The 12,540-nt window shown below is 38.4% G+C and overlaps 1 protein-coding gene across 1 annotated transcript in view; it reads right to left on the bottom strand.

Moving 5' to 3' along the window:
* LOC140882493 (phosphoglycerate kinase 2, chloroplastic-like) overlaps positions 1–12,540 on the bottom strand; it is a 68,406-nt gene that overhangs the window by 696 nt on the left and 55,170 nt on the right. The gene's annotated exons all lie outside the window — the stretch shown is intronic.

Below are 12,540 nucleotides of genomic sequence, written 5' to 3'. Positions count from 1 at the left end.
AAAACCGTTGTCTTTGAGTGTATTTTTTAAGACAAGACCTTTAACATCGGTTTTAAATCGACAATAGACAACGTTTTTTCACCTTTGTTTTTTTTTTTTCAGTTATAAAACAAAAAAAAATTAATTCAATTTTCTAATATTATAAATTATTCAAAATTCAAAAATAAAATTTATACCCAATTTTTCAGTATCAAAATTAAAAATTCGAATCATTTTTCAATGATTGCTCTTCCTCTACTCAAGTAAGAACCATCTATCCTCTTCCTCTTAATTTTCTCTATTTTTCAAATATAATCTCACTTTTTCACAGAAACTCAGAGTCCCTCCCTCACACGACCTACTTTGGATTCTTCTATGCCGTGTCAAGAAACCTGCAAATCCCAAAAGGCAAAAGTCGAAGTCATTATAATGCTGGTTTATGTAAACTGAATATTTACATTCTTGGACAGAAACTCAAATTATGCTCCAAGTCATGACAACACAATCACTCAAACTAACTTCAAACCTTCTTCAACTCGTCTGAATGATATGAGATTTCACTTACATTGACGACATCTATCTTCTAAATATTGCAACAAAATTTAATACGATTTCACCGATACATTAAACGGATGGAATTGACTTGCTCTTCCATTCATTTCCACCAACTATTCAAATACAACCCTTCAAACATTCAAAGACGCCTTCCAATTCATCCCAACACATTTAAAATTAGATGAATCATGTATATCATAAAGTCACACAAAAGTGTTTCATCAAACACAGAGCTTGCAATGAGCGAATTTTGTTTCAAGAATACTAGAACGTGGCAAAATACAGAAGGAAAAGAACTGAAGATTTAAACACCATATTAGAGGAACCAGAGACATTGCAAATCATAACATAAATTGAACAAATAACTAATTTCACATTAGTTTCAAGGAGCCCCAAAACTCAGATGGCTTTTGATGCTACCTAAAGTGACTCTAAGAAACGTTTAGCATAAGACTAACCTATGAGCAGAAATTGGTCGTTGGTACAATCGTTGAGTGATGTTCCAAAGAATGAGCTAGAGACTAAAGATAATACAAGTATCTCATAGAATAGTCTTGCACTTTCTTTCTTGGTTTTTGACTATGATAAATCCACGACTTCATCCTGCTGCTGTTGGTGTAGGAAGATCTTATACAAACCTTCCAGTCATTCTGCACAAGAACAGATATCCATAAATTTGATTCTAATATAATTTTCATCATCTTCTGAAAGACAGAAAAACTCTCCATCTTACCTCGTTCTTATAGCATATTTATCTGAAATCAGAAGATAAAATCAGTAAGAACTTAAGAAAAAAGTTTTTCAAATAAAAAATTGAGTTACTACAACTAGAGTTCAAACCATTGATTTTGAGTCACTAGGCAGTAAGATGCATTGATTTATCATCGAAAAGTAGAATAGTTTCCATGAACAAGCAATGTAGTGTTACGATTAGCTTTTTTGAGCTTATTAAGCTAATTTACTATGAATGGTGTATTTAGATAAACATGGGCGGAAATAGTAAAGAAATTTATGGAACCACCATATGAAATTAGCCAAGGAAGATCTGAATGAGAAGAATGTATCTTTGATATTTCTATTGTTGGGTAAGATTTAAAAATCATATCATTAAGTTAAAAATTTTAATATCCCAGTAAGTTTTGTTATTTCATTAGAAATGTTAGAATGTAGTGTGTGGATGAATGATAAATTATTAATTTTATTTTAATGGTGTCAAAATAAATAAGAGTGAATGTATTTAATAAAATAGGGTTGCATATAATGACCTTTCTTGTCATTGAGAAAGGTTTTCTGGACAAAGAAAGATAAGAAAATGGAAGCATGGCATGCACAACATATTACTCTTAACACAATTGATCAAGCAAACAAATCTATATTAAAAAATTAAAAATAAAAAAATGACGTGGATTAATCTCCTATGCATTGGATAAAGATGCAATTCGACAATTACCTTTAATTTATATATCAAAGCATTTGGAATGTATAACTTCTGTACTTTCTTGAAAAAATCATGGACCAAGTTGTACTTCTCACAGGCCAACATTACCTGCACAAATACATACCAATTTTCTGCTACAGACAAGGAAGAGGAACCAATAATTTTTTTGACTAGAAAGAGAATTGAGCTACATAAGCACAAATGAAAACGCTTTTGCAAATATCTCTTCACTGCAAATATGAGAAAAGACAAAAATAAATCAACCAACCTAATAAAACTCCGCTCATATTCAAATATTCACATGGTATTGTCAAGAATGTCGGAAAAAATACATGTCAAGGTGAAATTTTATCCCAATACACAGAATGCAGGCCTACCATTATAGCCTGAATCAATAAGGTCTGAAAACAGGCAAAATGACTTTTAAGCAATTCAATGTTTGCTGAAGACTTCACCCCAGACAAGAGATCCATCACCACTTCAAACTGTGAAGAGAATAACCATACAACTTAGAAACTATATAGAAAAAAAAACGCATCATTTCTTCACAAACAGGAAAAAAAAACATCATTTGCGATATTTCTTCTTAGCTCTTTTACCCTTGAAATATTCTCAAGGATATCAAACAACACTAACATCTTCCAAATATCACATTAAACAATTCGACATAAATTATAAGTTCGTCGAAATATACCTCGAACTCGACCGATGATATAACCTTCAACATAAACCAATTTAATACATCGATATAGTGTCATAAACTAGTCGATAATGAATTAAATTCGAAGCATTTGATACCCATTTCCGGGCAGCCTACAGTACCTCAATAGCCTAGATTCTGATATCTTATTTAGAGATATTAACAAGAATCCAAGAGAAAAGAATAAGGAAGGCATCATCTCATCATGACATCAACTAATCTGGATAACTCAAAACACAATTATGATTTGAAGTTCATTCGGGCATCACCGCTCTTCCAGCTCCTTAAAACGGGCAAACTTCAACTCTAGTTCTTTTAGTTCGCTGGTCACTTCCCTGCATTGTTTTTCTGTTTCTGCAATTGCGGCTTCAAGTTTTCTTTCTTCTTCTATCTTATATAAGATCCAAACATGATAAAATCGCTCATTAAATTCCTAATTAGATGTTCAAGGGTGTTATTCATACTAATAAATAAAGAGAAAAATACCGGAATATAATTGGTTTACTGCATATCATCAAATTTTGCTAGCAAATTATTTATTGGAACAAGGTGTATATAAAGTTTGATGCTTCATGAATGAAGGAGTGATAATTATGTTTTTATTGCTTTTGTTAGTGTCATTTTGTTGTTGTTTTGCATTAGTTGCATGTTTTATTTTAGCATTTTGTTAGTATTGCATTTTTCGTGTTTGCAGGATGGGATTCGTGTTTTTGTGGTTAGGTCGCTTATTTTGCGGATTAAGATGGAACCTCGGAGGAATGGAGAAATGCTGAAGAATTTCTGGAGAATTCACGCCGATCGATCCGCAAAAGTCTGCAGATCGAGCGGGCGCCTATATTTTGAAGACAGTAGACTTGGAAGTTTTGTGCCGATCGATCCGCAAAAGTTTGCAAATCGAGCGACACATATTTACGCGAGGCAGAGAGTTGATACTTTTTACGCCGCTCGATCCGCAGGATGTTGCAGATCGAGCGGGCATTGTTTTCTGAAAAGTTTGTTTTAATTTTGGTAATTTTGTTATTTTAGTTCCTAGCCTCTATTAGACTTTTAATTCCGTTTTGGGAGGATTATTATTAGACTTTTGAGAATACTTTGGAGACTAGGTTTTATTCTTGAATTTTACTCTCTAGTTTTCTTCTTTTCTTTGAATTTTTATGAATTTAGTTATGAATCGTTGTAGCTAAACTCTTTTACTTGGTTGAGGGAGACGAAACCTTGATATATTTTGTTCATGAGATTTGATTCGTAGTGTTTAATCTTTATTAAGTATCAATCTTTGATCTGTTTTATTTTATGTTTGTATGCGAGATTTTAGGATTGGCCATCTTAGGATTTTGTATTGCGAGCGATAGCTAAATTAGAGTTCAAATCCGTAATTGTTTGAATAAACTAATTTGCGAAGCAACTACGTGTGATAATTTCTGCTGTTGAATTTATTATTTTGTAGGATCAATTATTGACTAGGCTAAATACAACCGCTGGTGTTTGTGTTGTCTAGATTCGTCAGTTTTACTAGTTTAAATGCTACCGTGGATTTAAATCTAGATTGTTGTTATCGGGTTAATTCATTGGTAAGGGTTAATTTTAAATGATGTTTTCTAATTAACTAAAATTACGGTGAAACAGGAATTGAGTTTTCAATGGCGAATATTTAATAAGATTAATTATTTTTAGAGAATCAATAATTGAATGAATGAATGTCAAGGGTGTAGTCGACCGATACCAAGTCTCGTCTCCTATCGATTTTCTCCAGTCTTTTATTTAACTTTTCATGTTAGTAAATTTTAATTGTCTAAAGGTTTCAGTAGTTAATCTCAACCTCAAAACCCTCGTTATTTATTTATTTAGAACACATTGAATTTGCATTTCCTCGTGGAAACGATCCCTACTCACACTACTGCATTAATTGTTTATCTGATTGAGTTGGATAATTTGGGCGTACACGATAAGCGCTGCCAAATTTTGGCGCCGCTGCCGGGGAACGGTGTTAATTTTTTGTGTTCTTTTTCGTTTTTGTTTTATTTTGTTCTGAATAATCTCACTCTCTTCTCTTTTATTTGTTTTTAGTTCTCTCTAGTTCATGCTTTCAGGAGATTTTGCTGAAGAAGATTTTCTCTACGATCCGAAAATTGAGAGAACTTTGCATAGGCGAAGGAGAGAACTTCGAAGGCAACAACAAGAGGCAGCTGCTCGAGCTGCTTTTCCAGAAGAAGAAGAAGAGATGGCTGCTAATGCGAACTTGAGTCTTATACAATTGGGCACTCCTGATCTCAATCAACAACATTTATGCATTACTTTTCCTACTTTAGAAAATAATGCAACTTTTGAGCTTAAGTCTGGATTAATTCACTTACTTCCCTCTTTTCATGGACTTGCAGGTGAGGATCCCAACAAACACTTGATGGAGTTTCACGTGGTCTGCACGAGTATGAAACCCCATGGAGTGACAGAGGAACAGATTCAGCTGAGAGCCTTTCCTTTTTCTTTGAAGAGTGCTGCTAAGGATTGGCTATACTACTTGCCCTCTGGCTCCATCACAACTTGGACGGAGATGAAAAAAACCTTCCTGGAGAAATACTTCCCAGCCTCTAGAGCTGCAAATATCCGAAAGGAAATCTATGGGATCAAGCAATACTCCGGGGAATCACTGCATGAATACTGGGAGCGGTTCAAGAAGCTTTGCACTAGCTGTCCGCAGCATCAGATAAGTGAAAACCAATTGATCCAATTTTGCTATGAAGGTTTGTTACCTCATGACAGGAGCATGCTGGACGCAGCCAGTGGAGGAGTTTTTGTTGACAAAACTCCGGTGCAAGCAAGAAATTTGATAGAGAATATGGCTGCCAATTCTCAACAATTTGGCACCATCAGGAACGAGCATCCACAAAGAAAGAACAACGAGGTAAATGTCTCTTCCCTTGAACAACAATTACTTGAATTGACGACTATTGTGCGTCAGATGGCTGTAGGGAATGGACAACCTGCAAAGGCGTGTGGATTTTGTGCTGCAATGGGACATGCTACTGATACATGTCCCACACTTCATGAAGAAGCAGTTGAACAGGTCAACGCTACTGGAGGATTTCCTGGACCACCCCAGCGAAAATATGATCCTTATTCCAACACATTCAATCCTGGTTGGAAGGATCATCCAAATCTGAGATATGGGAAACCTCAAGCTAATCAATCGAGGCCGCAAGCACCACCGCATAATCAAAATTATAGGCCGCCGTATCCTCAACAACAACAGCAGAGACCTCAGATACCAACACCAGGTGAGTTCCTCGAAAATATAGTTAAGGAACTTGCCACTAACACTGCAGCTTTTCAACAGGATACCAGAACAAGTATCCAAAACTTGAGCACCCAGATGGGACAGCTCGCTACCGCCATTAATAAGTTAGAAGCACAACACTCAAATGCTCTATCATCTCAAACAATTCCAAACCCAAGAGAAAACGCTAGTGCAATTACTCTAAGGAATGGGAAGGAGTTGCAGATCAAGGAAAAAGAGGTGGAGGCTTCACCCAAGGAGAAACCACAAGAAAAGCTGAAGGCGACTGATGGAGAAGCATCCAAGGAAAAAGCGCCAAGAGGTAAGTTTCCTCCCCTTTCTGAATATAAGCATGTCGCCCCTTTTCCCTTAGCGCTAAAAGAGTCTAGAAAAGATGAAGGGATAAAGGACCTTTATGAAACTTTTCGTAGATGTGAGGTAAATATTCCGTTGCTAGATGCTATTAAGCAGGTGCCTCGATACGCGAAGTTCTTGAAGGAACTGTGCACAGCAAAGAGGAAACAGACATTGAAGGGCTGTCAAAAAGTGGAACTTGGTGAGAACATATCTGCTGTGATCCAAAGGAAACTACCCGCAAAATGTAAGGATCCAGGTATGTTTTCTATCCCATGCACTATAGGGAATGTTAGACTTGAGAAGACCATGCTAGATCTAGGAGCATCAATCAACGTTATGCCTTATTCTATCTATGCTTCTTTGAAACTTGGTCCATTGAACAAAACTGGAATCGTGATTCAGTTAGCTGATAGGTCTAATGCATATCATAGGGGAGTCGTAGAAGATGTATTGGTGCAAGTGAATGAATTGGTGTTTCCTGCAGATTTTTATGTGCTAGACATGGAAAACGGTGATCATAATAATCCTATTTTGTTAGGCAGACCGTTTTTGAAAACTTCCATGACAAAAATTAATGTTCACAGTGGCACACTTACTATGGAATTCGATGGCAATGTTGTGAAATTTAATATTTATGATGCCATGAAATTTCCTGACAGTGATGATTGTGTGTTTTCTGTTGATATTGTGGATTTCTTGGCACAAGAGTATTGTGAGCATGTAGGGGAAGATAAGTTAGAGGTGGCTATTACAGAACCCATTATGCAGACAGATGATGGGGTTCGATGCAGTCAAGAAGTGGAAGAGATTGAGAAACTTCTGAATAGTTCGCCTGAGCTACCGCAGTCAGGTAATGTCTCTTACTTAGCTTTGCCAATCTCTAATACTAGGCGCCTTCCATCTGTTTTGCAGGCACCAGTGGTCGAACTGAAGACGCTTCCAAACCATCTAAAGTATGTTTTCCTTGGTGAAGGAGAAACACTACCGGTTATCATCTCCAACAGTTTGTAAGTCAATCAAGAGGAGCAATTAATCAAGGTGTTACAAGAGCACAAGACTGCTATTGGATGGACCATAGCAGACATTAAGGGAATCAGCCCTTCCACATGCATGCACCAAATATTGATGGAGGAAGGAGCAAACCCCTCACGTCAGCCGCAACGCAAACTGAATCCACCAATGATGGAGGTGGTAAAGGCTGAAATTCTGAAGCTACTTGAAGTTGGGGTCATCTACCCAATTTCTGACAGTCAGTGGGTCAGTCCGGTTCAAGTGGTGCCCAAGAAAACCGGAATTACTGTGGTAAAGAATAAGGATGATGAGATGGTTCCCACCCGTATTCAAAATGGGTGGAGGGTTTGTATTGACTATAGGAAGCTGAACGCCGGAACCTGAAAGGACCACTTTCCTTTACCCTTTATTGATCAAATGATTGAAAGGTTAGCGTGTCATCCTTACTATTGTTTTCTTGATGGATATTCTGGTTATTTTCAGATTGCTATCGCGCCAGAGGATCAGGAAAAAATGACATTCACATTCTCGTTTGGCACCTTTGCATATAGACGGATGCCCTTTGGACTTTGCAATGCACCGGCCACTTTCCAACGGTGTATGGTTAGTATTTTTTCAGATTTTATTGAGCATATCTTAGAAGTTTTCATGGATGACTTCACTGTCTATGGTGATTCCTTTGAAAACTGTCTATCTAACCTTGCACTTGTCCTTAAGAGGTGTGTCGAAACCAACCTAGTTTTAAATTCTGAAAAATGTCATTTTATGGTTGGGCAAGGTGTGGTTTTGGGTCATGTTGTGCCATCTAAGAGAATAGAGGTAGATAGGGCTAAAATTGATATCATTCAGTCTCTCCCTTATCCCACATGTGTGCGGGAAGTGCGTTCTTTTCTTGACCATGCAGGTTTTTACAGAAGATACATTCAAGATTTTGCCAAGATCGCGTCCCACATGTGCAAGATCTTACAAAAATATGTGTCATTCGAGTTTAATGAGTCATGAAAATCATCATTTGACAAATTGAAGAACTCCTTGACATCTGCACAAATAATCCAACCACCGGATTGGAGCCAGCCGTTTGAAATTATGTGTGACGCTAGTGACTATGCCGTAGGAGCGGTATTGGGACAAAAAGTTAGGAAGGCATCGCACGCTATCTACTACGCTTCGCGCATTCTGAACGATGCCCAACGAACTACTCCACTACTGAAAAGGAGATTTTAGCAGTAGTTTTTACTTTAGAAAAATTTCGCTCCTATTTACTTGGTGCTAAAGTTATTGTTTACTCTGACCATGTAGCTCTTCATTTTCTGATGGCGAAGAAAGAGGCAAAACCAAGGCTAATCCGGTGGATACTACTGATGAGCGAATTTGATGTAGAAATCAAAGACAAAAGAGGGTCCGAGAATCAAGTCGCTGACCACTTGAGTCGTCTAGTTCATGTTGATGAGGAGCTAGATTTTCAAGACGAATTTCCTGACGAACAGTTGTTTACAGCGAGCGCCGAATTACCATGGTACGCAAATATTGTGAATTATTTAGTTACTAATGGTTTCCCCTCTGAATTTTCCAAGGCACAAAAAGACAAAGTGAGAAGCGATGCGAAGTACTATGTGTGGGATGATCCATACTTGTGGAAACACTGCGCTGATCAAGTAATACGTCGATGTGTACCCCGCGAGCGAGGTAATCCCTATTCTCACGTTTTATCATTCTTATGCGTGTGGTGGCCACTTTGGGCCGAAAAGGACGTCAAGTAAGGTATTTGTAACGCCCCGTTTTTATCATAAATGAGTTTATTTGAGTTAATCGGAGATTGCAGAGTTCACGAGCCGACTTGATTTTGATCAGGGTCCTTTTTGTAAATTTTGGAAATTTCAGGGACTAAAATGCAAATATTGATTTTTATATATTATCTACACATTGAATTTAATTGGAGAAGCCTTCATCTTCCTCTCCAACCGTGAGCCTCCATTAGAGCCGCCCCTTTTGGAGTTTTGAGCTTTCAGATTTCCTTCCGAGCTCGATCCGGCCGTTGGAATTTATTTCTAAAGGCAGATTATCGATCACTGCAGTGAGAGCTCTGTTATATCGTAAGTTCTTCTTCGATCCGATACATTCTAGTTTTTGGATGTTGTTAGAATCGTTCTAGATTCGAGTATGTTGTTCTTGACAGAGTTTTGATCGTTTATTATCTGTCGGTTTTGAAATAGAGCGACTTTCGGAATTGTTATGATTTTTGGAAGCCATTTTCGAAAATCATGGTTTTGAGATTTGTTGGGTTTGTCTTCTTGTTATTGTATTAGCATTGAATTGAGTTGTTATCGGTATTGAACTACTGTCTGCGTTGCTGGTTTGTTCAGTTATAGCCGTTATGCCGTCGGTTTGAGTTTTGGAGATTTCGAACCGTTTTTGAGTTATGAACTTGGCTTGTAAGTTGATCGTGGTTATTGATCAATCATCTCTTGTATCTGAACAGATTCGTTTGGAGTTTTCAAGCCCTGAGTTAGCAGCTGTTTGATCGTTTCAGAGATTTGAACGAAGAACGGTATAAAGAGTTTACCTTGAACCATTACCTTGTTGTTGTATAGATTGGTTAGACTTTGATACAATCTCTTTGTAGCGTATCCAGACTTGGGAGCTACTGCATTGAAAGGTAAAAGCAGTCATCGTAGCGGGATAGCATACTCGGGACTGTGGTTCTCGAGTTTTCCCTTTCGAAATCACATACTTGCATCTACACTTGTTCTAGCATGAGGGACTGTGTTTCGTTTGATTGTATTGGCTTTTGTTAAATGGCTTATGTTTTATGTTTCTGTTATACATTCATCTTGAGCCAATCTTGTTTTCAGCGGGCAGAACCGCCCTTTTTGTTTAGACGTTTGGGAACTATGATTGAGTGGCCTAGGTTGTAGTATTTCGCCTAGTGCTAGCATACTCATTATGATTGCTCAAAGTCTAGAGGAGTGGGACACGTGGCACCATCTCGATTGGGAGAGTCGGTGAGTCGTTACGTGATCTCATCCTCGGGATCCCAAAAGCAGAGCAGCACTCCCTTGTTTATCAGAATCGATATCCTGGTTTTAAAGACATGCATATCTTTAGCTTCGACTTGAATATGTTGTTTTGATAGCATGTTGTATATCCATTATTTGATATGTTGCTTTTACTGGGATTATCATTCTCACCGGTTTTCCGGCTGTTGCTTTGTTTTGTATGTGTACTTGGCAACAGGTGGGGCAGGACCAAGTCAGAAGAGGCATGGTTAGCTTCAAGAGGGAGAGCTAGTAGTGAGACTCGGTTTAGAAGTCGTGTCAGCATGTTCGTCTAGTTTAGATAGTAGCATGTTAGAATTCGAACTTCTTATGTTTGTATTCGTATTGTAATAGCCTTGTCGAGATATGATCGTTGCATGTTCTAGCCTTTTGGACATTTGATCAACTCTAGAACTTCATGTATTAGTTGGAGAATTCATGATTATAATGCATGATTATTAGTTGATGGTTTTGGACTTGAGTTTTAGCATAAATTCTGCTGTTCTTGCTCTGTATCTGTCCTCGCTCGATCGGCAAAAAGTTGCGGATCGAGCGAGAGCTTTTTATGCTGTTCTCTGTTTTTATTTTTTTGTGTCTCGCTCGATCCGCAAGATCTTGCGGATCGAGCGAGGGCTGTTTTGCCTCGGACAGAAGCTTGAGATTTTTGGCTCGCTCAATCTGCAAGATCTTGCAGATCGAGCGGAGCACTGTTCATTTTTTTTTTAAAAAAAATTTATTGCTTTTAATCTTGGTTCTTGATTGACTATTTGTTGTTCTAATACCGAGATTAGTTGTTTAGAACCGAGGTCTCACAGTATTGGACAGCGGATTCTTCCGGCCTTCCTTATTTCGAGAAGCTTACCTGTTTTGTAAGTCGTGCGCTCAATGCCAAAAGACAGGTAACATCTCCCAATGAAAGGAGATGCCCCAACAACCTATTCTAGTTTGTGAGATCTTTGATATTTAGGGCATCGACTTCATGGGACCCTTTCCGAATTCACATGGTTATATATATATATATTACATGTTGTGGATTATGTCTCGAAGTGGGTGGAAGCAAAGGCCACCCGTACTGACGACTCTCAAGTTGTTGCAGAGTTTATCAAGCATCACATTTTTTCTAGGTTTGGAATTCCGAGAGCCTTCATCAGTGATCGAGGTACGCACTTCTGCAACCGAACTGTGGTGAGTTTGCTTAAAAAGTACCATGTGACGCACAGGATTTCCATGGAATATCATCCACAAACCAATGGTCAAGCTGAAGTTTCAAACAGAGAGATAAAATCTATCCTAGAAAAGACCGTGAATCCTACAAGAAAGGATTGGAGCTTACGGTTGGATGATGCCTTGTGGGCATATAGAACCGCGTTCAAGACACCGATTGGAATGTCTCCATATCGGTTGATTTTTGGGAAAGCATGTCATCTGCCAGTGGAATTGGAGCATAGAGCCTATTGGGCTATCAAAAATTTTAACATGCAGATGGATGAGAGCGGCGAGCACCGAAAGCTGCAGTTGCAATGTAGTGACCCTTACCCGGATCACCTACTAAACAGAACTTATGCATGCAATTTACTTAATTAAATAGAGCGGAAGCGACCAGGAGGTCTTTTGCAGGTGAAAGCAGAGCGGAAGCAGACCAGGAGGTCTTTTGCACAGTCTATCTGTTCCTGAATGGAAATGAGATCACATTTCTATGGATTTTGTCACGAAGCTACCACGATCCGTTCGAGGATGCGATGCTATTTGGGTAGTGATCGACCGATTGACGAAGTCTTCTTGTTTTATTCCGTAAAGGATGACGTATCGTCATGATCAGATGGCTGAGTTGTATGTTAGCAATGTTGTGAGATTGCATGGTGTGCCGAAGTCAATCGTTTCAGATAGAGATCCTAGATTCACTTCGCACTTCTGGCATAGTCTTCAGGAGGCACTTGGTACTCGATTGCATCTGAGTACAACTTATCATCCTCAGACAGATGAACAGTCAGAGCGGACTATCCAGACGTTAGAGGATATGCTGCGAGCGGTGGTGCTAGACTTTGGCACTAGTTGGCAGGATTCCTTGCCTCTTGTCGAGTTTTCTTACAACAATAGCTTCCAAGCGAGTATTGGTATGGTGCCTTTTGAGGCTTTGTACGGCAAGAAGTGCCGATCTCCGCTGTTTTGGGATGATTTGTCCGAGTCACCA

Source organism: Henckelia pumila, chromosome 1 (assembly GCF_033568475.1).
Source record: "Henckelia pumila isolate YLH828 chromosome 1, ASM3356847v2, whole genome shotgun sequence".
Classification (NCBI taxonomy): Eukaryota; Viridiplantae; Streptophyta; class Magnoliopsida; order Lamiales; family Gesneriaceae; genus Henckelia; species Henckelia pumila.
This window is presented reverse-complemented; position numbering and strand designations above follow the sequence as displayed.